Source organism: Botryllus schlosseri, chromosome 16, assembly GCF_051294905.1.
Source record: "Botryllus schlosseri isolate E-star chromosome 16, Bs_hap1, whole genome shotgun sequence".
In the NCBI taxonomy this organism is placed as follows: domain Eukaryota; kingdom Metazoa; phylum Chordata; class Ascidiacea; order Stolidobranchia; family Styelidae; genus Botryllus; species Botryllus schlosseri.
In genome coordinates this window covers 22,189,276-22,213,322 of record NC_137251.1, presented here as the reverse complement: position 1 = coordinate 22,213,322, position 24,047 = coordinate 22,189,276, and the positions used below count along the sequence as shown (strand labels likewise).

At 40.1% G+C, this 24,047-nt stretch overlaps 1 protein-coding gene and 1 long non-coding RNA gene across 3 annotated transcripts in view; both read left to right on the top strand.

The window, feature by feature from the left end:
• The first annotated feature begins 4,478 nt into the window (after window positions 1-4,478).
• The window catches only part of LOC145459365 (pre-mRNA-splicing factor 38A-like), a 78,611-nt gene continuing 59,042 nt past the window's right edge, over window positions 4,479-24,047 (top strand). Inside the window, exon 1 of the mRNA XM_080338018.1 lies at window positions 4,479-4,626. The gene's annotated coding sequence lies outside the window, so the exon portion shown is untranslated. The remainder of the gene's footprint in view (window positions 4,627-24,047) is intronic.
• Window positions 4,622-22,991, top strand: LOC145459396 (uncharacterized). 2 transcript variants are annotated; one of them, XR_013921384.1, is made up of 4 exons: window positions 4,622-5,335; window positions 19,454-19,566; window positions 21,583-21,688; window positions 21,752-22,991. It is a non-coding gene; the product is annotated as an uncharacterized LOC145459396 (long non-coding RNA). The 2 variants fall into 2 exon arrangements; XR_013921383.1 differs by having other exon boundaries at window positions 21,583-22,991.

Below are 24,047 nucleotides of genomic sequence, written 5' to 3'. Positions count from 1 at the left end.
AGCTGTCTGTGGCCAAGAGACATCATCCCCAGTCGAGTGCTCTGCGGCAAAGATTCGATATAATCTTGTGCCATCTATTTTTTAAAAATTTACTAACGTTTACGGTGACCGTGGGTTTTCGCGATCGCCACAAACCTCTGTAAAACGCCTAGATATAAAGAGGGAAATTTACTAACGTTTACGGTGAGGGTGACCGTGGGTTTTCTCGCGATCACCACAAACCTCTGTAAATCACCTTGGATATAAAGAGCTCTACGGGTCGGAAACGGGAGATATTTCGTCAAGTCTTTTGTCACGGTGGGTGTGACAGTGGTCGATATGCAGTTAGTCACGAGTGGCTACTTTTTTGTCAAGCATTTTTGTTAAAAAAACATGCCTCGGCATGCATGGTTGGAAAAGAAGTTGAAATAACAGAGAGAAGGAGAGGAGATAGCAGAAACAAAGGAAGGTTTGCCACAGCGACTGGGGAATCAGACTCCGAAATGGCGTGGTTACACCAAACAGCAAGTGTCAGTGAACCTCTGAACCTACTCCAACCTGGGAGAGGATCCAGTTTCGAAGCTGTCTGTGGCCAAGAGACATCATCCCCAGTCGAGTGCTCTGCGGCAAAGATTCGATATAATCTTGTGCCATCTATTTTTTAAAAATTTACTAACGTTTACGGTGACCGTGGGTTTTCGCGATCGCCACAAACCTCTGTAAAACGCCTAGATATAAAGAGGGAAATTTACTAACGTTTACGGTGAGGGTGACCGTGGGTTTTCTCGCGATCACCACAAACCTCTGTAAATCACCTTGGATATAAAGAGCTCTACGGGTCGGAAACGGGAGATATTTCGTCAAGTCTTTTTTCACGGTGGGTGTGACAGTGGTCGATATGCAGTTAGTCACGAGTGGCTACTTTTTTGTCAAGCATTTTTGTTAAAAAAACATGCCCCGGCATGCATGGTTGGAAAAGAAGTTGAAATAACAGAGAGAAGGAGAGGAGATAGCAGAAACAAAGGAAGGTTTGCCACAGCGACTGGGGATTCAGACTCCGAAATGGCGTGGTTACACCAAACAGCAAGTGTCAGTGAACCTCTGAACCTACTCCAACCTGGGAGAGGATCCAGTTTCGAAGCTGTCTGTGGCCAAGAGACATCATCCCCAGTCGAGTCCCTGCGGCAAAGATTCGATATAATCTTGTGCCATCTATTTTTTAAAAATTTACTAACGTTTACGGTGACCGTGGGTTTTCGCGATCGCCACAAACCTCTGTAAAACGCCTAGATATAAAGAGGGAAATTTACTAACGTTTACGGTGAGGGTGACCGTGGGTTTTCTCGCGATCACCACAAACCTCTGTAAATCACCTTGGATATAAAGAGCTCTACGGGTCGGAAACGGGAGATATTTCGTCAAGTCTTTTTTCACGGTGGGTGTGACAGTGGTCGATATGCAGTTAGTCACGAGTGGCTACTTTTTTGTCAAGCATTTTTGTTAAAAAAACATGCCCCGGCATGCATGGTTGGAAAAGAAGTTGAAATAACAGAGAGAAGGAGAGGAGATAGCAGAAACAAAGGAAGGTTTGCCACAGCGACTGGGGATTCAGACTCCGAAATGGCGTGGTTACACCAAACAGCAAGTGTCAGTGAACCTCTGAACCTACTCCAACCTGGGAGAGGATCCAGTTTCGAAGCTGTCTGTGGCCAAGAGACATCATCCCCAGTCGAGTGCTCTGCGGCAAAGATTCGATATAATCTTGTGCCATCTATTTTTTAAAAATTTACTAACGTTTACGGTGACCGTGGGTTTTCGCGATCGCCACAAACCTCTGTAAAACGCCTAGATATAAAGAGGGAAATTTACTAACGTTTACGGTGAGGGTGACCGTGGGTTTTCTCGCGATCACCACAAACCTCTGTAAATCACCTTGGATATAAAGAGCTCTACGGGTCGGAAACGGGAGATATTTCGTCAAGTCTTTTTTCACGGTGGGTGTGACAGTGGTCGATATGCAGTTAGTCACGAGTGGCTACTTTTTTGTCAAGCATTTTTGTTAAAAAAACATGCCCCGGCATGCATGGTTGGAAAAGAAGTTGAAATAACAGAGAGAAGGAGAGGAGATAGCAGAAACAAAGGAAGGTTTGCCACAGCGACTGGGGATTCAGACTCCGAAATGGCGTGGTTACACCAAACAGCAAGTGTCAGTGAACCTCTGAACCTACTCCAACCTGGGAGAGGATCCAGTTTCGAAGCTGTCTGTGGCCAAGAGACATCATCCCCAGTCGAGTGCTCTGCGGCAAAACTTTTGATATAATCTTGCTCCATAATCTTGCCTGTGGCCAAGAGACATCATCCACATCACGACTACCCACCCACAAAAAATCACAAAACAAATCTGCCATGGAATCCAACCCGAACGAGCAGAGATCGAAAAAAAAAACGCCGATAGCTCTGTCCGCCTGCGACTGATGCGCCTCGATGCGCCGCGCACCAATACGGACCGGTACGGGGCTCGTTCACTTGAGGACCAAAACGTCATTTTCGCCATAATGCTATAGTGAATTTGGTCCGAAAGTGAACGAGCCCCGTCAGTTCGCCAATTAAATCTGCGAACCTGGACAATGTTTGAATAACAAATTTGGTATAATTTCAGTTCGCTGTTCACAAAGAAAGGTTCGTGTTTCTGTTAAAATTACATACATATCGATTTGATTGGGTATTTATCGTATTGAGGTGGATATTTCGAATACATCAGTGTGAAAACTTTGATTTTATTTCTGTAGATTACCACTAGATGTCTTGACGGTCCGGGGAGCTGAGACGTGTTTTAGGTTTTATATTGTAGCCGTTCGGTCGTAGTCCTAGCTATCTGACTGAATGCGGCTAAGTTACTTCAGGTTCGACTGGACCCAGATACACATTGCAGATTCGACGGATATATTACAACGAAGGCAGGCACAATAAACACATCAATACTTCCAATCAGAGATGGCCACAGTCCGGTTCAGGAGCCGGAGCCGGAGCAGGACTTTGATGAATTTTACTGTGGCCGGATCGGAGCCGGATTCTGAAACTACCACATGAGCCGGATTTAAACAGGATTTGATATTCATAACAAATATTGTGTGATAAAGGTTCAAGATATCTTCTATTCAATGAAAAAAGCAGCTTCGATATTATTTCCGTAGTTAAATGCATTCAATGCTATGGATCAAGCCCAGGCTGGTTCCGGCAATAAATGACAACGTTGAAACCGCTGATACCGGTCACGTCGTTGAAATGCGTAAGCAACATAAGTAAAGTTTCTGCAATGATGAGATTGCTGCTGGATGAGATGAGGACGAAGGCAGGCTCCAGGAAGCGAGCTGCACAAGTGTTTGTTTTCGAATTCAGTAGTTCCTCAAATAGTGATTCTTGTACTTCCTGTTCATCAGCCATTAGGGTACTTGATATCAGTTGTCAGGATGACAGAAAAGCGAGGTATCGGTGTTGTTACAGAATGCAGAGGTAACTACGGTGGTTCTGATTTCTGATGTCATTTGGAATGATTGTGTGGTGTGGTAATGTATGAATATATGCTGGCATGGTCATGTTTATGATTTCGGAAACACACTAGAACTGAAGTACCACCGGTACTCTCTGATTGATTGTGCACATCATCATGCTGATTATATAACATTATATATATTTCCTATTCATCGCTGGCTGCTCTATCAAGTGATCATTTTGATTGATTCATCCATTTTGTTTGATACATGTCTGTTCTGTGAAAATTTAGTACCATTCTTCAGTAGTACTATAGGCCTAGTTGTCTTGGCCAAGTCACAATGCACAATATCTGATTTTGTTGTTGGCATCATGGCATGCCTGGGTTACTATGTTTACACTCTCCGTAAAGCAACTGATATTGCATTCTCTGTTCCCACAGTCTTTTTAGCTCATTTCCCCTGCCTAGTTCCTACTACTCGCATTTATATGATATATACCGTACCTAACATTATTGATTTGAAATGTGATATAAATAAACCCTTGTAAGGCATTATTTGATACTAATTTGTTGATTATAATGTTCATATCTGTTTTGCAGGCTATATTTAATGTCAAATAGCACTAAAGCAATAGCAGGATTTTTTCGGATCCTAATTTTGTTGCTCAACTGTCGGACTCCGAAATCCTATTTGACTGTCGGATCAGGACGGATACGGATTCCCAAAATCTGGAATCCGCCCATCTCTGCTTCCAATCCAATCCGCATACCGCATGCTAGCCTACGCATGACTGGTCTCGCAACCAGATAGCCCGGAGTCATTATGGCTCCGGAGCCGAGCGGTTACAGTATGCTATCCTTTCCTATCAGTTTTTAAGATCGGTTTTTGACCGAGTTCAGTTTCAGGTTATTGTCAATGTCATGTTCTTCATGTGAATTTAACGGTCAGAATTGAGTATCAGATTACTAATAACATAATGTTGTAAAATGTACGTACTTTTCAGTTTTGATTTTGTTGTTATTGTATGGAGTATTAACTGACGACAATCTAATTCCAAAAAATTCGATACAATGAAAAGATGTAAAGAAAGGTGTCGAAACGACTTGCGGTAGTCTTTGGAATCAGACACCCACATTGGCCTGGGCGATTACCGGTACTTTTCTAATCTTGTGTTAGCAGTCAAGAATACATCATTTTTTTGCTGTTGCCACCGCTGTAGTGCCTGTAGAAATATAGTCCATGAGTTACGGTATATAGTTGTTGTTGATGGAGCCATGCAGTGATTCTTCATGACCATAAGCCAATCTTAGTCGAGTTTCCCGTCGACATGTGTATATCGGCTTGAATCGTAATTTATCAATATGCTCCGCTCGGCTGCAGCTCTCTCAGTAAACCGCTTTGACTTTGCCTTTTCATGCTGCGCAGTTTAATTTTCAATGTATTATGTATCTTGTGACTGTGCTATTGAATATGTATCTTGTAACTGTGCTATTGAATATGGAGTGGTGGTAATTTAACAGTTTTATTCTATTAATTTGAAAATTATTACCGTACTGCTTCGTTCACAATACTGTTGGCAGTGCGATTTTTGATAGCCAATGTAATCTCGGGAAACATTTGCTCTGCTCGAACGAACGATATGTGAGAAGTATGCTTTGTCAGACCAGATTTGCAAATAATAACCGGCTCAGAAATCTCTGTAGTCTGTAGAATAGTTCAAAAACAATTGCTGTCGTTATTTTGGTTTGGTCAGGTTGTAAACATTGAGAAGTGCTTGCTTTCATGTCCACCACCAATTAGTGTTCACCATGGACAATGGACATGTATAGTGTACGAAGTGTGGATTGGCAAAAACTTGACACGTAAGCCAATTATCATTATTGCTTCGTCTCCTCTGGACCGTCAGAATTAGTCGACAGTGTTGATTTTATTCATGCACTATGTTAGCTTGCCCGAGTGGTTAAAAGTTGAAATACCCTAGAATTTGCGGCGCTTCTTCGATATACGCCCCAGATCGAAACAGTGTTTCACATGAAACCAGCAAGTGTTTCCCATGAACACGATAAAATTTTATAATCGTCAAAATAAATTGTTTTTTGCCTGTGGAGAGACGGATATTAGAGTTGGATGTGGGTTAGGGTCAAAGTTGGGGTTAGGGTCGGGGATATCGGGGTTGGGGGAGATTATGGTTGGGGGTAGGTGGATATTAGGGTTGTGTTAGGGTATTCCAGGATTAGAGCTGGGGAAGGGGGATATTAGGGTTGGAGGTGGGTTAGGGTCAAAGTTGGTGTTAGGATATCCCAAGATTAGGGTTGGGGATATTATGGTCGGGAGAGTGTGGAATATCGTATCCCGCACTCCAAACCTATTCTTGGGTTACCCTAACACAGCTCTAACCCTAACTCTAAATCCTAACCCTAATATCCCCCTCCTCAACCCTAATATCCCCCTCTCTTCCAACCCTAATATCCCCATTTCCTAACCCTAACACAGCTCTAACCCTAACTCCAAACCCATCCCCTAACCCTAATGTCCCCCCTCCCCAACCCTAATATCCCCCTCTCCTCCAACCCTAATATCCCCATTTCTTAACCCTAATGTCCCCCCTCCCCAACCCTAATATCCCCCTCTCCTCCAACCCTAATATCCCCATTTCCTAACCCTAACACAGCTCTAAACCCATCCCCTAACCCCAATGTCCCCCCTCCCCAACCCTAATATCCCCCTCTCCTCCAACCCTAATATCCCTTTTCCCAACCCTAATATCTATCATTCCTCGAACCCTAATATCCCCCCTCTCAAACTCTAATATCCCCCTCTACTCAACCCTAAAATCCTCCCTCCCCAGTCCTAATATCCCCTCTCCTACAACCATAATATCCCCCTTCCACAACAAAGGCAAAAAAACAATTTATTTTGACGTTTATAAATTTTATTGTGTTCATGTGAAACATTTGTTGGTGTCACGGGGAGCACTGTTTCGATCTGGGGCGTATATCGAAGAAGCGCCGAATTTGCTGGCCTTGTGATATCCTTCTATACCGCTTCCTTTAATATTCAATGCATCTTGTGCGGGATTGAATGCTGCTGCCAACTGTAATTATCAGTGGTCATTTTACAGTTATATGCTACTAATCGAAAATAATTATAAGCATTGACTCTTTTGCTACAATCATAAACTGTGTGTTTGTTATTTTTTGTCAGCAATAAATTTATTTGCTACTAAACATAGCAATATTGCTACTGAACATAGCATATACAATATACATTGGTGGTACTACACAGCATACTGTCGCCTGAAATTGCAAACTCATTCACATCTTAGTCTACGACAGTGCTCTTCAACAAATTGGTTACTATGTAGCTTAAGCTATCAAGTGTCTCATTAAAAAGGCATTTGGCATTTTTTTCGCTCGTTTTGCTTTCAAATATTTCACAAAAACCCTTCTCGGCCAAACAATGTTGTTGGGACTTTGTACCAAAACGTCTACTGAGGGATTGCATCGCCAGGTCTTGAAATCTTTTCTGCACTCCTATCCAATATACAGCGTATTTTTCACGAGTGAAAAATGCTTGCTGGCAGAAATTGTATTTTAGAGCTGACACAAAGGTACCGCGAGGCTCCAGTTTGTCGAGAGGATGAAAAAGCCCGCAGGTTTGTTTTGAGGCTTTTGCTTTATTTCTTTGGAACATAAGGTGCAAAACAATCAAGGAGAGTAGGCACATTAGAGCTCGCTACCTGATGATACGTTACTCCAACTTCTGTCTCGCAAGTTTATGATAATAGCAAAGAACTCACGATACCGTACTGCGTGTTCTACTCTTTAGCTCAATCTAACTTGAGAATTCATGACAGTTTAATAACGATAAAGCAGCTTTCAGACTACCACCAAAATCTCAGTTTTTCTGGCATCACGCGTCCCGAGCCTCACCAATGAAAAGGAATTAATTTTTTAATATTACAGTTGTATGCTACGATTTTACGGGAATGCATGATATACAGAATATGATGATTGTTTAGCTAAAGAGAGCAGAAAGTCAATCTAACGTCATTTTCCCAGCGGGTCTCAGGCTCAGACGGGCTGATATAGGCCATATAGGCCTACTGTATGTCTGCCACTATGGAGATTGTAGTGATCCCTATACCGCCATCACCACACCAGCTTCCAAACCAGGCTCTTGGTCACGTAATAATTAGAGTGCGTGAATATTAATTACCAAGGCTTGTGAGAGCTACGATTAGTAGTGCGTCGTATTCAGTTTTTACAATTGCGTCCAGATAAACTTGACGCAACATGGATAAATTAATGGCAGGGACCAATTTCATCAAAATTTATAGCCGTTTAACTTCTTACAACCAAACATCACTAGCATGCGATTCATAGATTCAAAACTTGGCAGCAGATACCTCTATCCTCTAACTCAGGGGTCACCAACACGCGGCCCGCGAGGTCATATTTTGCGGCCCGTGACTTGATTTGAAATTTCAGAAGAAAGCTAAGAAAACTATTTTGAAATCCTGAAATTGACTACAGTTTCAACACATTGTTGTTGTTTCAAAATACGGCTATTCTCCGATGCCCAACATCATTATTCGTCATTAGCTTTGGCTTTGGCGATGTCAACAGCATTCCATCAAGGGACAATAACTAACTGATATGAATGAGCTGGGCCTATTGCCTTGACGTGCAATGGCCCCGACACTGCCGAGACCGAAACGTTCGGAAAACGGCATAGGGCCGTGGTTCTCAAACTGGAGGGCGCGTCCCTCTTGTGGGGGTGTGAAAGCATCTGAAGGGGACGCGGAGCTGTGGTCAACTGGAAAAAAAATTTCGCGCTTGGCGCGATATACAGCAAGTTCATATTTTGTGTATAGTCCGGAATTCATATAATAGAACACCCTCATCAATTAACAATCATAGCCTTCCATGCCATCAAACTATCCGTTGAGATTGCTAGCATTCTGGTTGCACTTTGTGATATGACGGTAAAGGGGAGCGAGATTTCTCAGTATCATAAAGGGGGCGTGTATAAAAAGTTTAAGAACCACTGGCTTAGGGCTTCCCTGCAAGGTAAAGCTTAATGTGGAGATGGTCTTTCAGCTAGTAACGTTTCTCGCTAGCCCCAATATCGATTCCTTGGTGGCAGGACAGCGTTTCCAGGTATCATGCACAGCTCAGAGCTCAAAAATAAAATGAACTTGATGATAATGATTTTTTTTGTTGTATTTGTATTCCTTTAATAAAATATTACTTCTTTTGTGGTCACTATGCCCATTGTCTATGTCAGTTAGCACGGCTTTGGACTGACGTTGAGTTTTAAAACGTTGTTGCGTAGTTTATATCGATATTGAATACTTGCGGCCCGCGGCCGCTACGAAATTTCAAAAGTGGCCCGCGACCCATTTTGAGTTGGCGACCCCTGGTCTAACTAGTCTTAATCCATGGCAAAAATCTCACTGGGCTCACCCTTAGATCAATATAGGAAAATCTAATGTCTGAAGTTATCCGGTCAAATTTTATCAGAACGGGGTAACTTTGGACAGTGAAAAATGTGATATTTAGAGCTCCGGAAAGTGGCTGCTTACTCTGTTTCAAAGTGTATCGTCTACTATATTCGTTATGACCGGCCTTATGGCTTTTTAAAATCGAATGACAAGGTTAATAAATTAGGAGTTTGTCAAAATATGAAGAAATGGGCAGTCTATAAGCCGAGAGATTGTAATCGAGTGCAAGCTACTTCGAAAACTTATCACATACTCTTGAAGATGTACTTGCTGAATGTGGGATATTGTAAATTACAATAAATATATCCATCAGAGCAGTGCTTTTCAACCTGTGTGATGGTTCGCACCTGTGCGAATGAAATAAATTGCAGGGCATGATGAGCATGGTGCGAACAGTGGGAATGAAAATCTCGGATGAGTGCGAACGACGAAGGTGGTGCGAACAATGCGAATGAAAATCCCATATGAGTGCGAATGAAAATCGTAAATAATAATTGTCAATTTTTCTGGCCTGGAATAATTCAAATATACCTTATTGGAAATTCAACGGCAATATAACTTTTGTTGTTGCGACTCAATTGTAAAAACTTGTTTAAGTTACGACGCACCACTAGCCGTTAGTGAATTAATATTTTCGCTCTATAATAATTACGTAATCAAAAGCTTGGTTTGGAAGCTGGTGTATTGGCAGACATACACAGTGGCGTATCCAGGGGGGGTTTTAGGGGGTCGGAACCTCCCCTTTTCAAAATCCTAAAATTTGATGTCAAATATAGCCTGTAATATTTGCTAATTTATTAGTTTAACATATTCGTTTTTACGTATGAGAAGGCGAATATGGCGTCCTAATGTTATTTAAGGGGACTAAAACCCCTACAAAATATTGGAATTATGCGCCGAATTAGTCGAAAGGATCAAATAAGTCATTATATTTCGCTAATTCCATACGAATTCTGCTCTTGTACAGCTACATTTGAGCTGTGGCAGTTGCTGAGGTTCTCAACTTTCTTCCCTCGATTTCTCTCTCGCCTTGCTAAAACGAGAGACGCATTTTAGGAAAATCTAATCTAATTGGCCGACGCGATACGTAATTGCAAAGACGAAGTTGTCGGCAATCAACATCGCTCGCGAATTCGCTGAACCTGCTCGCCTTGAAATCCTAATTAAGAATTGCACGGCGTGTTGATTGATCAGCGAGACGCAGACACGGCGGCACCGGTACAACAATGCTGTTCTCAAATCCACATTGTCCTTGCGATTATTGGCGAGAAATGGCCCACGATTGACAGTCACATTTCAAAATACAAGCCTAGCGATCCGCGTTCCCGATTGTTAGGTGGCTTGCCGTCGTCCAAATACAGGCCTGTGTTGTCGCTGAACAGGAAAATTGAGTAGGCCTAGTAGTAAAGTTAACCTAATTATATCGGCTGACAAGTGTCTCCGTCGATCAAGTTATTATCCCAGTGTGTACTATGTATTAATTGACTGACTTGCGTGCTTGCAATTAAGGTCTAATTATCTTCGCGCGTACTACACGCTCAGCCGTGCGGCTAGTAAAGCCATCGAAAAGCACACATTCGTGTACGACGTACACTGTTCACACCACACCTCTCTGTGGCGATCGCGATCGCCCTCGTTTATGCTACCGCGCTTGTTCGTCCGCTGCGATACTACCGGCCGTGCGCTTAATATCGTCAAAACCTGACAAAATCGCGCATCTCTGGCCGGAACTAGGCGCTTGGAGACGGGCGGCGTTTGCCGGCTCATGACTAAATGTGAGCATTTACGAATTTCTTTCGATCATACCGTAAAAAAACGCGATTTTCAGGCAATGTCTGTATCGTATTCGTACATCTCCCACTCACCGCAAATCTCTTTTTATTAATAAACTACAATATATCGTAAATATTCGGCATGGCGTGGAGACGAGTGATCGAAATGATGACGTCATAATAGCCAAATTCGTAACGCAAACCCCCCCCCCCTTTTTCGCGCTCTGGATACGCGCCTGGACATACAGTATATCAGCCCGTCTGAGCCTGCGACAGGCTAGGAAAATGACGTTAAATTGACTTTCTGCTTACTTTCGCTAAACAATCATCATACTTCCGTAATACCTGTTCGATTAGGGCGAGGCACGAGGATAGTAGTAAATAATATCATCACAGACTCACATTTGCAGGTTACTGTAACGCAAATCTTACCCCTTCAAAAGATTATTAAAGTATGGACTGCAAAAGATATAATTTTGGGTCGACACGGTGCCAGAGCTATGTGTTAATATGTATGTAATATTTGTTGAATTTATTGCAAAAATCCTGAGATAGATTTTACAAATAGGGTCACGGTGTTGGGTACTGGAGCGAATAAGCTTTATCATGAGAATTCATGATAATAATAGTCCGACTGGTTTTTCTGGAAAACATGGTTGAAGACCGTTGGGATTAGCTACTGTAGTTACTAGCGATCTGCAACAAGCGAGTTCACGTCTATGAGACTCATTCATTTCGAGGCCAGCCTTTTCTGCGTTTGGTCACGTGAAGACAGGTAAGTTTTGGTCAATAAACGGCTGATAAAATGCGGTGCCAAAACATAACCGTCAGATGAGTAAAGTTATAAGCCTATAAAGCAGTGGCTCTAACGATGGTTTAAGTTGGCATATTTCTATGCTTACTTCGTTTTAGTAATATATTAGCACCAACCCTGCGAATGCGCTGTGAGGAATGGAAACACGGTTGTTGGAATTTGCTTCGTAGTATTATATCGCGAATCAAGTTTCTCTAGAGCAGGGGTTCTCAGAGGGTGTGCCATGGCCCACTGGTGGGCCACAGAGAGTTTTGAGGTGGGCCACAGATCTATTTAGAAAATTTCAGAATTAATGTAAGTTCAGTTATATTTCTTATGTTATTCGCTAAAAATATATTCGTGTTATCTAATTATACGTAGGCTACATAGCTACAAAGCTTTTCATCCGACCCTGATTATACGTAGTGGCACGTATGAAGTCAGCACGTAGAAATCGAAACAGTGGCTTTTTCTACTGGCTATGGAGTAACTCCATGTCGAGTTCACCAGAAAAACGGAAAAATGTAACCAATTTTTCAGTTTTTCATGAAAATTGGCATGCATAGAAAACTTCAATTTCTGATTTCAGAAGAACAAATTTCATCAAAATCGGTCAACTAGAATCGAAGATATGACCGTTCAAAAATTGCTGTTTTTGTAATCACTTAAGCGGAAAAAATGTATAAAATTTATACATTTAATTTGAATTTGCAATATTTACGTCAAATTAAGGGTATTGCAGGTGATAATTTGATACCTGGCCATTCACGTCCTACTTCATTCTCTTACCCGTTTTTTGACACATGGGGTTGCATAGTTTGACCGGTGACCCCATGATTTTGTTTGTAGCACAGAAATCACTCACGCGTGACGGCATTTTCAATTTCAAATATCTCTTGCTGACCAGGTGGTATCACCAAGTGTGAGGTGTCGTTGGAAAGCTCTTGTAAAGGACTTTTGAAATCAACAATAATATTAGTGGAGAATTAATCGAAACATTTGAAAAATTCGTTGTGAAACAGTCCTGAAAAAATTTTTGAGTTTTTGAAAATTGTTGCAATTTTACTTAACATAACAGGTGTCAGTCTTATATTTGTAGCATGAATATTCGTGAAATAAGTTCTGTTTTGGAAGCTGGTTGTCACAAAAGTTTTTCCATTACCAAAAGCAGAAATCATCAATAATTCAAAATGTTTTATTATTATATTAATTAAAAATGGGACAAGACAAAAAATTCAAAAATAAATCTCAATTGTAAAGCAAAGTTGTCAGGGTATTTGAAGTTGAATTAGTAGAGCCAGACAAATTGAAAAATAGAAATGAATCAGGTTTGGAAAAAGAAGTACTGTGACTCAAATTCAACAAGATCTCCAAAAATTCGAGTCCTAACAATGGCTCCAGTAACATTGGTGAAGAAGAAAAAATTTTTGAATAATTGAAAGGATGGTGAGAGATGCCAAAGAGTTAGGAAAAAGACAATGGATATTCTTTGCCACCACCACGAAAAGGAGGAAAGAATTCAAAAGATTGTAATTTTTTTTAAATAACGAATGTAGCAGGATGATGATAGGAATGAAATACCGAGTTGGCATTAAAAAGAATGTGTATCATGAAAAACATCAACTTTTATGTACTCTGAAAGAATTAAAGGCCCTGTTTAAACAGCGAAACCCTGATTTAAATATTGGACTAGCTCTCAATTAAGACCAAAATGGTGAGTTAGTGTAGAAGCATCTAGGACACATCCAGTATTCTGATATCTGCTTCAAAGTATTGTTTATTCAACTCCAACTGTGCAGCAAAATTCCCTTACGTTCTTAGAAATCTTTTTAAAATTATTGTCAACACATTCTATGTGATCTGTTTGAATTATACCGATTACCCTTCATACAAAGTAATTGACAGATAGAATAAAAGTGAAATTAGGTATTCTACAGAGTTTGTTTTATGAGTGTAAGATGGGAATTTAGATTGAAACATGTTATATGCATGTTAGTTCCTAGTTTCTTCTGAACGTTAATTTCCTTTTCGTGGTGCTGGCAAAGAACAAACTTCATTGTCTTTTTCTTGCTCGTTGGCATCTCTCACCAACCTTTCATTTGCTCAAAAATTTTGAGATTTTCTGGAGCCATTGTTAGGACTCGAATGATTTGAGCTCTTGATGAATTTGGTTTATTGATTTTTCTTTTTATATTATATTTTCGAAAGTTGCTTCATTACAATTTTTCACTTTATTTGTCTGCCATCTCCACTAATTCTGGCATCTCATCACCTTGAAAACCTTGACAAGCTTTGCTTCAACATTGAGATTAAATTTTTTTTTTGACATATCCAATTTTCAATTGATAGAATATGATCTATTTTTGTTTTTGGTAGTCGAGAACCTTTTTGTGAGAACCAGCTTCCAAAACGGAACTTATACTAGAAATACTAGAGTTAATCAATAGGCTTGCAGCCTGTTATGAATGTGTCATAGTAAAAATTTTCAAAAACGTGACAACTTTTTAAAGACTGTCTTACAACAAATTTTTGGATTGTTTCGATCAATTCCCCACTAGTAATATTGTTGATTTCAGAAGTCCTTTACATGAGCTTTCCAACGACACCTCAAACTTGGTGTTACCACCTGGTCAGCAAGAGATATTTGCAATTGAAAATGCAGTCACGTGTGAGTGATTTCTGAAAGTGCGAACAAAATCATGGGGTCACAGGTCAAGCTATGCAAGTAGGGTGTAAATGACCAAGTTTGAAAGTATCACCCTCAACACCCCTAATTTGACCAAAATATGGCAAATTTAAATGACATGTCTAAATTTTTAGCATTTTTTCCGCTTGAGCGATTTCAAAAACAGCAATTTTTGGAGGGCAATATCTTCTATTCTATTTGACCGATTTTTAAAATATGTACTTTTCTCAAATCAGAAAATGAAGTACTGTAAGCATACCAATTTTCATAAAATTCCGAGGTAGTGGTTACAGTGGCCAGGAGAACTGACATGGATTGACTCTAATGACAACAACAAGAATACGGCTAAAAGAAACTGAAATAATTTCAAGCATATAATAACTGGAAGATATTGCTGAAGTAACCAAGTATTCCGGCAGCGTCATATGTCGTATGCCGTTGATAAGGGTATGCAATGAACTCGCAATGAAGTGAAATTGATGTACAGATTTACTGTACTTTGGCAGGCCGTATTATTGTAAGCTAAAAATAGTCATAGTTGCAAATTATTAGCAACTTCTGGCGAAGGTATACTGCACCACCTCAACGAAGCTTAATGGATTGAGAATTTATTGAAGCGCATTAATCTTTGAAGTGGGTTTATAATGTCCGGCCTGGAAATCATTGTACATAATGAAAGAGTTACAGGAATTGATTGTATCATTTGATTGAATATTCTGACATCACAACTTCAGTTGTTTTGGTACAAGACATACAGAGTACGTCATGCATATTGAAAAATCTTTCTTCGCTTCTCAGTAGTACCCCGTCCAGCAATGAATTGTTCGATGCTGGCCTAGAATGATTATAATATTCCCCACAATAGTATCACTAAAGTCCCAATCACACAGTATGGGGATCTGATAATTGTGTTTCGCGACGCGAATGGAGCAGCGGACGAAAATAATCTACTTAAGAGTTTTAGCTTTTGATCAACCAGGACCGTAACTATTGCACCCACACACCCACGATGTTCACCAAATTTGGTTCAATTTTAACCAGTGGAAGCGGAGTTCTGGCCGTCGAAAAATTTGGATTATGAAGTATTTACGGTGACCAACTCTTTAATTATTTATTATAGTGGTGCCCACCGTAAATACTATATTATTCAAATCCAAATTTTTCGGCGACAATAACTCCACTTCCACTGTTTGGAATTGAACCAAATTTGGTGAGCATAATTTCAATAGATATCCTAACACTTTCATGGGGTGAACAGAAAATTTTCAAATTTTTGAGTATTTTATTTTTTTATAACAAATAGAAACTTTCTTCTCCAATAGCAAATCGGCTACTGGTTGGAATTGAACCAAATTTGGTGTGTGGGCTTAGATTAGGTAACCTAACAATTTGATCAAGTAGTCAGTACGATTTGAGAAAAAAAGTCATTTTTGAAGAGCCCTAATGTCCGTCACATCATAGCATACTACTGATCGTGAGTTCATTTGCTATTACCACATACTCGCGAGACATAAAATGGGAAATCAAAAAAAAGTTGGACCAACGTATCATAAGGTAGCGAGCTCAAATGTGCCTACTCTCCTTGATCATTTGGACCTTATATTCCAAGACATGAGGCAAAAGCCCCAACACAAACAGGTGAGTTATTCACACTTCCAGCATACTGGAGCCTCCTAGACCTTTTTGTCAGCTCTCAAAATCGATTTTGTCCAGCTTGAAGCATTTTTCACTCTTGAAAAATACGCTTTATGTTGGATAGGAGTGCTGGGCAGACTTCAAGCCCTGGTCATCCAAGCACTAGTTGAAGGGTTTTAGTGAAATAGTTGAAATCAAAACGAGCGAAAATATTAGCCTGTTTAATGAGACACTCAATAGCCTAAGATAGATAGTAGCTAATTTGTTGCACATCTAATCAAATAAATGTTGTATTTTCATCTTCTTTCTGTATAACAATATTCGGTTAGTTTGTGCGAATAAAATTTATTTTACAAAAAAAGTGCGAATGAAGCTCAAAAAGGTTGAAAAGCACTGCATCAGAAAACATAGGAAAGGGAAAGTGTAACTTTTAAAGAACAGCAATATAATTTAAATCAGCAATATCATCACATGTATTTATCTATATGTGTATTATCAATGTTCATGGACCGAATAAATTCTCTCTCTCTCTCTCACAATGCTTAATGTTTGCTGTTGCTGACACCGCCAGTGCATGGTATACCCCTTATCACCATATGATATTTATAAGTTCCAATTAGTGAAGACAAGAGGGGAAATTGAGATAAGGGATGAATAAAAGGGCATTAGCATTCATAAACTATTATTTATATTTATTTTTTATTTTGGGGGGGATTGAATAAAAATCATACAATTGGCCAGACGTGTAGGCCTACTATTTTCTTTCAGTTTTAGCCACTTCTCTCATTAACTCTTACCAAATAAGCCTCATTCACGAGGTTTCATAATATATGTAGTGTAAAGACATCCAAAAACGACATTGCCTAAAGGTACCCCACATACCTGAGTGAGTAACTTTGGACACAGATAATTTTAAAATATAAGGTACTTATTTATGATCATGAAGATTTTGGAGTAGTTAATTCTAATCTTTGCTCCCATGACCCTTGAAAAACACAAAACTTGTCTCCCCTAGCATTTCCAAGATCTATAGCGGAAATGTTGGAAATTGTCCAAAGTTACCCCAGTTTACGGGTACTCAATTTTTAAACACAGCACAGTTTTCGGGTAATTCAACACGACTTGACTTGAGTGGATTTGTCATGACAAGTGGTCGTAAGACTGTTTTCAAAAATTCTATAGGCCTATCTATTAATAGTGTCATTGGTTATTTTGCGTGTCGCGAAGATTAATGTTGCAATTTCAGAAATATCGATCAACTGCGATAAGTATGTGATTCTTTGAAACTACTCATTTCCAAATCTTGAATTTTGACTTCTACATGAAATAGTTCTTGTACACTTTGAAACCAGTTACTGCAGTCATTTTCAAATATTCATTTCTACTTGTATGTCAAGTTGTTTTGACTCATCTTGGGAATCAAAGGGTTGAAACCAGGTCACAACGTTCCGTCTCACTTTTATAGTTCTGACTCGAGGCAAGTCGAGTCCAAGTCATTGTCTGCTGCTTCCTTGACAATAAAGCAGTCATACAGTGAAAGTTTTGTGAAGCAACTGTTGTTTGCTCATCATGTATTTCGTAGCTCAACATGTTCTGAATAAAGCTTGAATCATCATCTGCCAACCTACCAACAATGCGCTTTCAGAATCCCCACCGGTAACAGACTCTTTGTACACCTGATCAGCAAGCTGCTGCTGTCATGATCGTTCAAGCATAGCCGTGATCAGTGAAGCATAGCAATTAGCCAATCACGAGCCGTGGGTATTTGATTACTAGTCTTCCCACCGTTCTATGGTCAATGTCACGCCCATTCTTGGGTGGGTGCGTAGCTACTTTCAATCGCTTTGCCTGAAATCTTAACGGCTTTGATGTGAGCTTCTTTCAGGCTCATTGTTGTTTTAATTATCAATAGTCTATAGATAGAAGGAGACACGATCACAGAGAATTTTAAAGATTTTCCAAATTTTGTACAATCCTAATGACCAGCTTGAAAATTTTATCAATGTTTCTGAAGCGTGTATGCTATCATTAAATTATAGTTTGATTTGTTTTAAATATATACAATATTTATAGATATCATCTCCGTAATTACCCGGTCCCCATATAATTATATAAGGATGTTGCGCTTTAGCTAATAATCCCAACTTAATATAGTGCAGCCCGCAAATGGATTCAGATTTTTAATGTGGCCCCGCAAGCTGTAAAGTTTGCACACCCCTGGGTGGGTAAAGTTTTGAGCTCGCGGGCCGCATTCAACATCTAAACCCATGCGCGGCCGCACTATAAGAAATTGAGCTTATGAACCAAAACGCAATATTGGTATTTGATTGTATAGTGAGGTAATGGAGATGCTTATTTAAAACATTGCTTTGTTGATACCGTACACACGTCAGAAATTTAGTGGTGAGATTTCATAAGCTGATCGACCTCTATAACCAATTTGTCAAAATTATAGAGATGAAAGTCGGTTGTCCCGATTCTTTGAACAGGATTGAAATTTAAATATGTAAGCAGCGATTTGTTCATAGATTTACCTATTCCACTTTTGGTTCAGTTCCACGACAAACAAGGCTGACAGCATCATAACTATGTTAACTTCAAACACTATTCTACGATGTGTAGATAAAATAGAAATACCCCATCGCTTGCAGAGAACGAGTCTACCTAAGACAAGCGCGAATCGTTTGTATCAGCACATCACTAAAATAATTCAAACACTGGAGTGGCCAATATGAAATCCCACTCGTGATCCCAATTATGTCAATCTCGTTTAGGATTTCTGTTATGTTTAGTAGTTGAAACCTTTCCAACTTCGTTGGCCTTGAGATCGGCCTGTCGCGCCAGAAATTAAACATATAGTGAGGAAGTATTTACCTTGCAACAGTGGTTCTCAAACTTTTTAAGACGCGCCCCCCTTATGATGGGGAAAGATTTCGAGCCCCCTTATCATCATATCACAAAACGCAACCAGGGTGCTAGGAAACTTAACTGAACTGATAGTTTGATGGCACGAGAGATTTTCAAGTATGAAATTGAGACTAAATACAGAGCAACAATGATGAAGTGAATGAGAAATTCTTTTTAGTGGAGCTCAGCTTCGTGCCCCCTTCAGATGCTTTCACTCCACCAAGGGGGGGTAGGGCCGCACCCCAGTTTTGGAATTATCATAGTGAAATATACTAAAAAAAAGTTTGATCAAGTCCTTGCAATAATTCGATTTTTGGTACGCCTTTTATCAATATTTTAAAAGAGTTTCGTTAGACTCTCGCAGGCCGCACAGAACGGTGTTGCGGGCCGCATGTGGCCCACGGGCTGTAGTTTGCCCACCCCTGGTCTAGAGTCATACGTCCTGCCCAATGACTCGAGTACTGGCTGGGTCAATACACAAATTGACTCGAATCGAGTCATTTTACGCATATGAAAAAATGACTTGAGTCGAGACGAATCACCAAAAATCGTGACTCGAGTCATTACAACCCTAAGAAATCAGAATATCTACACTACATGTAGGCTATCTACTTGACTTGAAATTTACGTTGTTGCTTGCAATGCATTTCACGCGGGTAACTGAAATTCTTTTGTCTCCAGCACGTATTGCATGGAGTTTGGTTTTCCTGAGGTGGATCAACGTGATCAACCGTCGATCATGACAGCGGTGCATGGTTTCTCAAGAGTTTTGTCTGGAAAAGTTCAGCTGACCGGTACTGTCCATTTCTCATGCCATTAGGTTTACGGGGATGCGTCAATAATTGGGCTCGGCACAATCGTTAGAGAACTCAAATCTGAATAGAGTGTAACTAATGATTCGAGTCGAGTAGTCGGAGATCAGGTAATCACAGGGGTAGGCAGTTATTTTACTCAGCGGGCCAAATGACGAGCATAAAATATGTTGGTAATAATTGGTAACATGTTATACCCTAATCGCGCTAGCGCGGAATTTTTCCAAGATTCATGATTCGATCGGTAAATAATATTGGTAATTGGATATATATTGCTATATATTTTTAATCCCTCGCAGCCCACGTACTCCTGTTTTATCGCCAGAGCCGAGTGAGATGTTGTCTTCGAAATATTTGGAAGAGCCCTTTGATATAATTACTTCGTTACATGTTGTTATTTCGTGACCTCTAGTCTGCTATGTGAAAGCGTACCAAACTAAAAGACGCACACGATTACAAATTTGTATTTCTACGCTGCAAAATATTGCCTATGCACAATTGGACATCGTGCTTTTCGGTTAACATTAGGACAGTACTTTTCAGTCAAGGTTTTCCAGCTGTCGAACTTTTTTCCCTTTACTTAATTTGATCAGTAGTTGCAATTGCAGTGCCTTAATGGAGTTCCACGTTGGCCTAAACTTCATAGGTTTTGGTGCGTCGTGGCACGGTAATAGCTTACGTCGAAATGCCTAATTCTATAAACCATGCTTTCTTAATCGCGCTTAGTGCGAGAAAAATTCGAAAGAAGTAGCATAAATTATACTTCTTAACCATGACGACCTGCTCGGCACTAACTACTAAAAAAAAACGGATTTTTCCTGACTCCCCCTCCGAAACTTTTTTAAATTTCAACGTTCAGCTTGATATCCTTTATGGGTGATCATGACGCAAAGAAATCACGGCACTGATTGACTTGTTTTACGAATTAGGGATTTGGAAACGCATCACGTAACAATTTGAAACGCAGATCGTAAAATGCGTAATGTGACGATGGCAACAAAAAGGATTGGTGGCTTCTTGTGACTTTAATCGTACCGGCAGAATTTGCTACATTTACTTTATTTTGAATCTGGATTACGCATGTGAGGTACATAGAGGCTGCGTAATTGCGGCATGTTAATAAACATGCTTGATAGTAAACGAATTTGCGGTCAGTTTATACATACATACATACTATGGTTTTATTCCATACAGCAACATTAAAAATAGGTTAAATATATTTAATTTCAAGCAACCTTTCGCGGGCCGCACTTTGCCCAGGCTTGCTTTATCGAGTACTTGTACACTCCTCGCCGCTGACAGTAAATTTATCAACAACTATAGTTTCAATACAATTTACAGCTGGGGAAATTTTTCGAAATCCATGCTAATCCATGTCTGTGAATGTGTCTCAATGCATTTTTTTCTACATTAAGGCACGGCAGTCGCAATATTTGTTGAAAATTGATAATATCCGCTCAAATTCACGGACGAGAATTTGCTGAAATGGATCCAACACGATATGGAATAGTCGGTGTATCAGAGTAAAGCAACAGATGAAAATTGCTTGCTCCTTACCGTTCGCCGTATGTGGGCCTGAGGTTGTTTAGCGGGGCCGTGATAGGAAAATGGGTAGCAAAATTGCGAGAATTTGTTCAATGTTACCCAAAGAAAAAGACTCAGAAATATTCCATTTTCATCCCAAAGTAGACGACACGTGATGTGTTGATTATGGCCGAAACATTTTGCCAGTAATTGTGCATTTTCAGCAACATTGTAAATATCGACCAGAATAAAGCATCTGTGGCATTGTACGGCCAATCGTCGATTAAATATCAGGGTTAGAACCCAGAAGCTCAACATTTGGTCGCAAGTAAATAGATGGTCAAGGAGGTATTGTGATGGGAGCTCTATCATAATACAAAACCTATTTCAACCTGTCAATATCTCTCACCCAATAAGTCGAGTTTTCGTCATGCTTTTCCACAATATGTTGCTAAATGTGAACTTGCTATTCAGGCATGTATTCTGTGTACGGTTGAAGCTCTGCTAATTAATGACAAATAATGAGACGTAGAAGAACTTGGATGTGGCTGACAGGACCAGGCCTGTTGGGAGTCTCAAGGTGGGAGCAAGTATTCTGGCAGTGTTGTGCAAACTAGAGGCCGACCGATATTTATTTTTGCAGTCCGATACTGATTATTGACACACTCACAAGGCCGATAACCAGGGTTGCCATACCGTCCTTATTTCTAAGATTTGTCCTTATTTTGAAGGGTCATGTCTTAGAAAACTCGACTGACCTTATTTCTAAGAAATGTCCTTATTTTCGACTTGCGTCCTTATTTTGTCTTATTTCCAGCAGCTACAGAACTTCGATTATTTCTCTCTGGTATATGTGTTGCATAATATTCTAAAATTATGCTCTTGTGTCCAGATTTTATGACATCATGAATGACAGGAACTTCTGTGGCGTACGCACCACTTGATTTGACTTCGAAGTGGTGCAATAGCTTCGCTAGGGCAGTGAGTAATGTACAACTTTTGGCTGTACCCAACCTAACACAGCGGACGTCATCTCAGCAGTAAAAAGCAGTGTCAGGTTTCTTCTGGTTAGTTTAAAATAAAATAAGCTGTAGGGAAGGCAGCATTTATTGTGTACTGAAAAAAAAACTTGGACACTTGGGTTAAAAAGTAAAGCTATAAATCATCAGTGTTGGGATGACCCGAGTCGTGACTTGACTCGAGTCGTATCATCGGTCCCCACCAGGTAGGTCCGAAGGCACACGATCCGGGGACCTATGAGACATACTCTCAAAAACTCAGGTGTGACAACATTTCTTGTTGTGTAATATAATCTAAGCTACAGCAAGCCATAAAAAGAATGTTTGGTCGCAACCGTCAAAAATAGAATTAATATAAACTCAAATGATGCCATAAAATCGCGTTTCGATTTAGGCTCGAACTTATAAATTTGAGGGTACATACATATTGCCCGTAAACAGAGGTGGTCAGTAACGAAGGACTTCTACTTTTTCGAAGTACTCAAGTAGTTTTCTGCTACTTCTGGTACTTACTCAAGTAGATCTGATTTTTGCTACTTTTACTTCTTAATATTTTGTGATCTACTTACTTACTTTTCGCTATTTCCAGTTTGTCAAATAGAAGTAGTTCAATCTTCCAATCAGAAAGATAGCCTGATGAATTTCGAAGCTGTTTTCACGGAGTATTAACATTTAATTTTCATAAAAGTTTAGTAAAGCACAGAATTTTCGTCGCGCTTCGTGCGCAGTGGATACGGAGTGACCAGTATGATTTCACCAAAGTATCGGTGAATATAATTTAGGTGGAAGGTTGGCGTGGTTCCGTTCACACCACATTGTCGCCCTTCGCCCATATGAAATAATTAATCAAAGTATATGGCTCATCATAACGTTTGAAACTGATGTTTCGCAATCTAGCATTTTCTTGTCATATCGTAATCTAGCATATATGTCCATGGTGTGTCCTAATCTGGAAGAGTGGACTTTTACTTTCTTTTTTAGTTTTAGAGCTGTTTTAGCATACCACCTTTGAAACTCTCTGGACTAAAAACATGAAATACATATTCTGCTTTTAGAAGTAGTATTTATATATTTCACTTTCAATTCCCAGTATCATATACTTTGAGTTATAATTAATGTCAGTTTTTTTGTCCGGATAGCATATACATGTTGAAGTATAAAAGCAAGTGCAGTAATGCCTTTAATTTCTGGAAATAAAGCTACACAATATGGCATTTTTACGGTCCTCCATATTTTTTATTAACGTTTACTAATAGCGCAAAGTGTTTACAACGTATCCTATACTATAACTGTTGAGTAGAAATTAGTTCTTTACAATTGTATGTTTCTTTGGCGGATTTCAAGCTAGGTGTAGGTTTAAATGCATTCCGTAGATTTTAAACCCCTGATAAAGTGCGGCTCACGAGACGATTTCGTTGGGTCCGCGACAGCCTCTCGACCAAATTGCTACTTGGCAGGAAAACGTCAAGCCGAATTCAGCACAAGGCCGCTAGTGAAATTGTTCAACTTTTTGAGCCAACATATGAGCTAACCCAGGGGTTCTCAAAGGGTCAACAGGGGTTAAACCCGCTCAGAGGCCAAACGCCAGATGCCAAACGCCGCGCGGCGGCCGAATGTCTATACGGCGTTTGGCTTCTGGTTTTCTGAGACGCCGAGTAGCTATACGGCGTTTGGCGTCTGTTATGTTCAGACGCCGAGTAGCTATACGGCGTTTTGGTGTCTGTTCAGACGCCGAGTAGCTATATCCGGCGTTCGGGATCTTGTATGTTGAGAATAGGGTTTGATTTGAAGGTTGAGGCTTGAACAGGAGTTTTCTGCAGCTAAATCTAAGCAAAGCATGTCATATCATTGGCCAGTGGGCAAGTGATTTGATGGTTGTTTCGTGTGTACCTGTACACTAACTGTACCGTACACGCTACT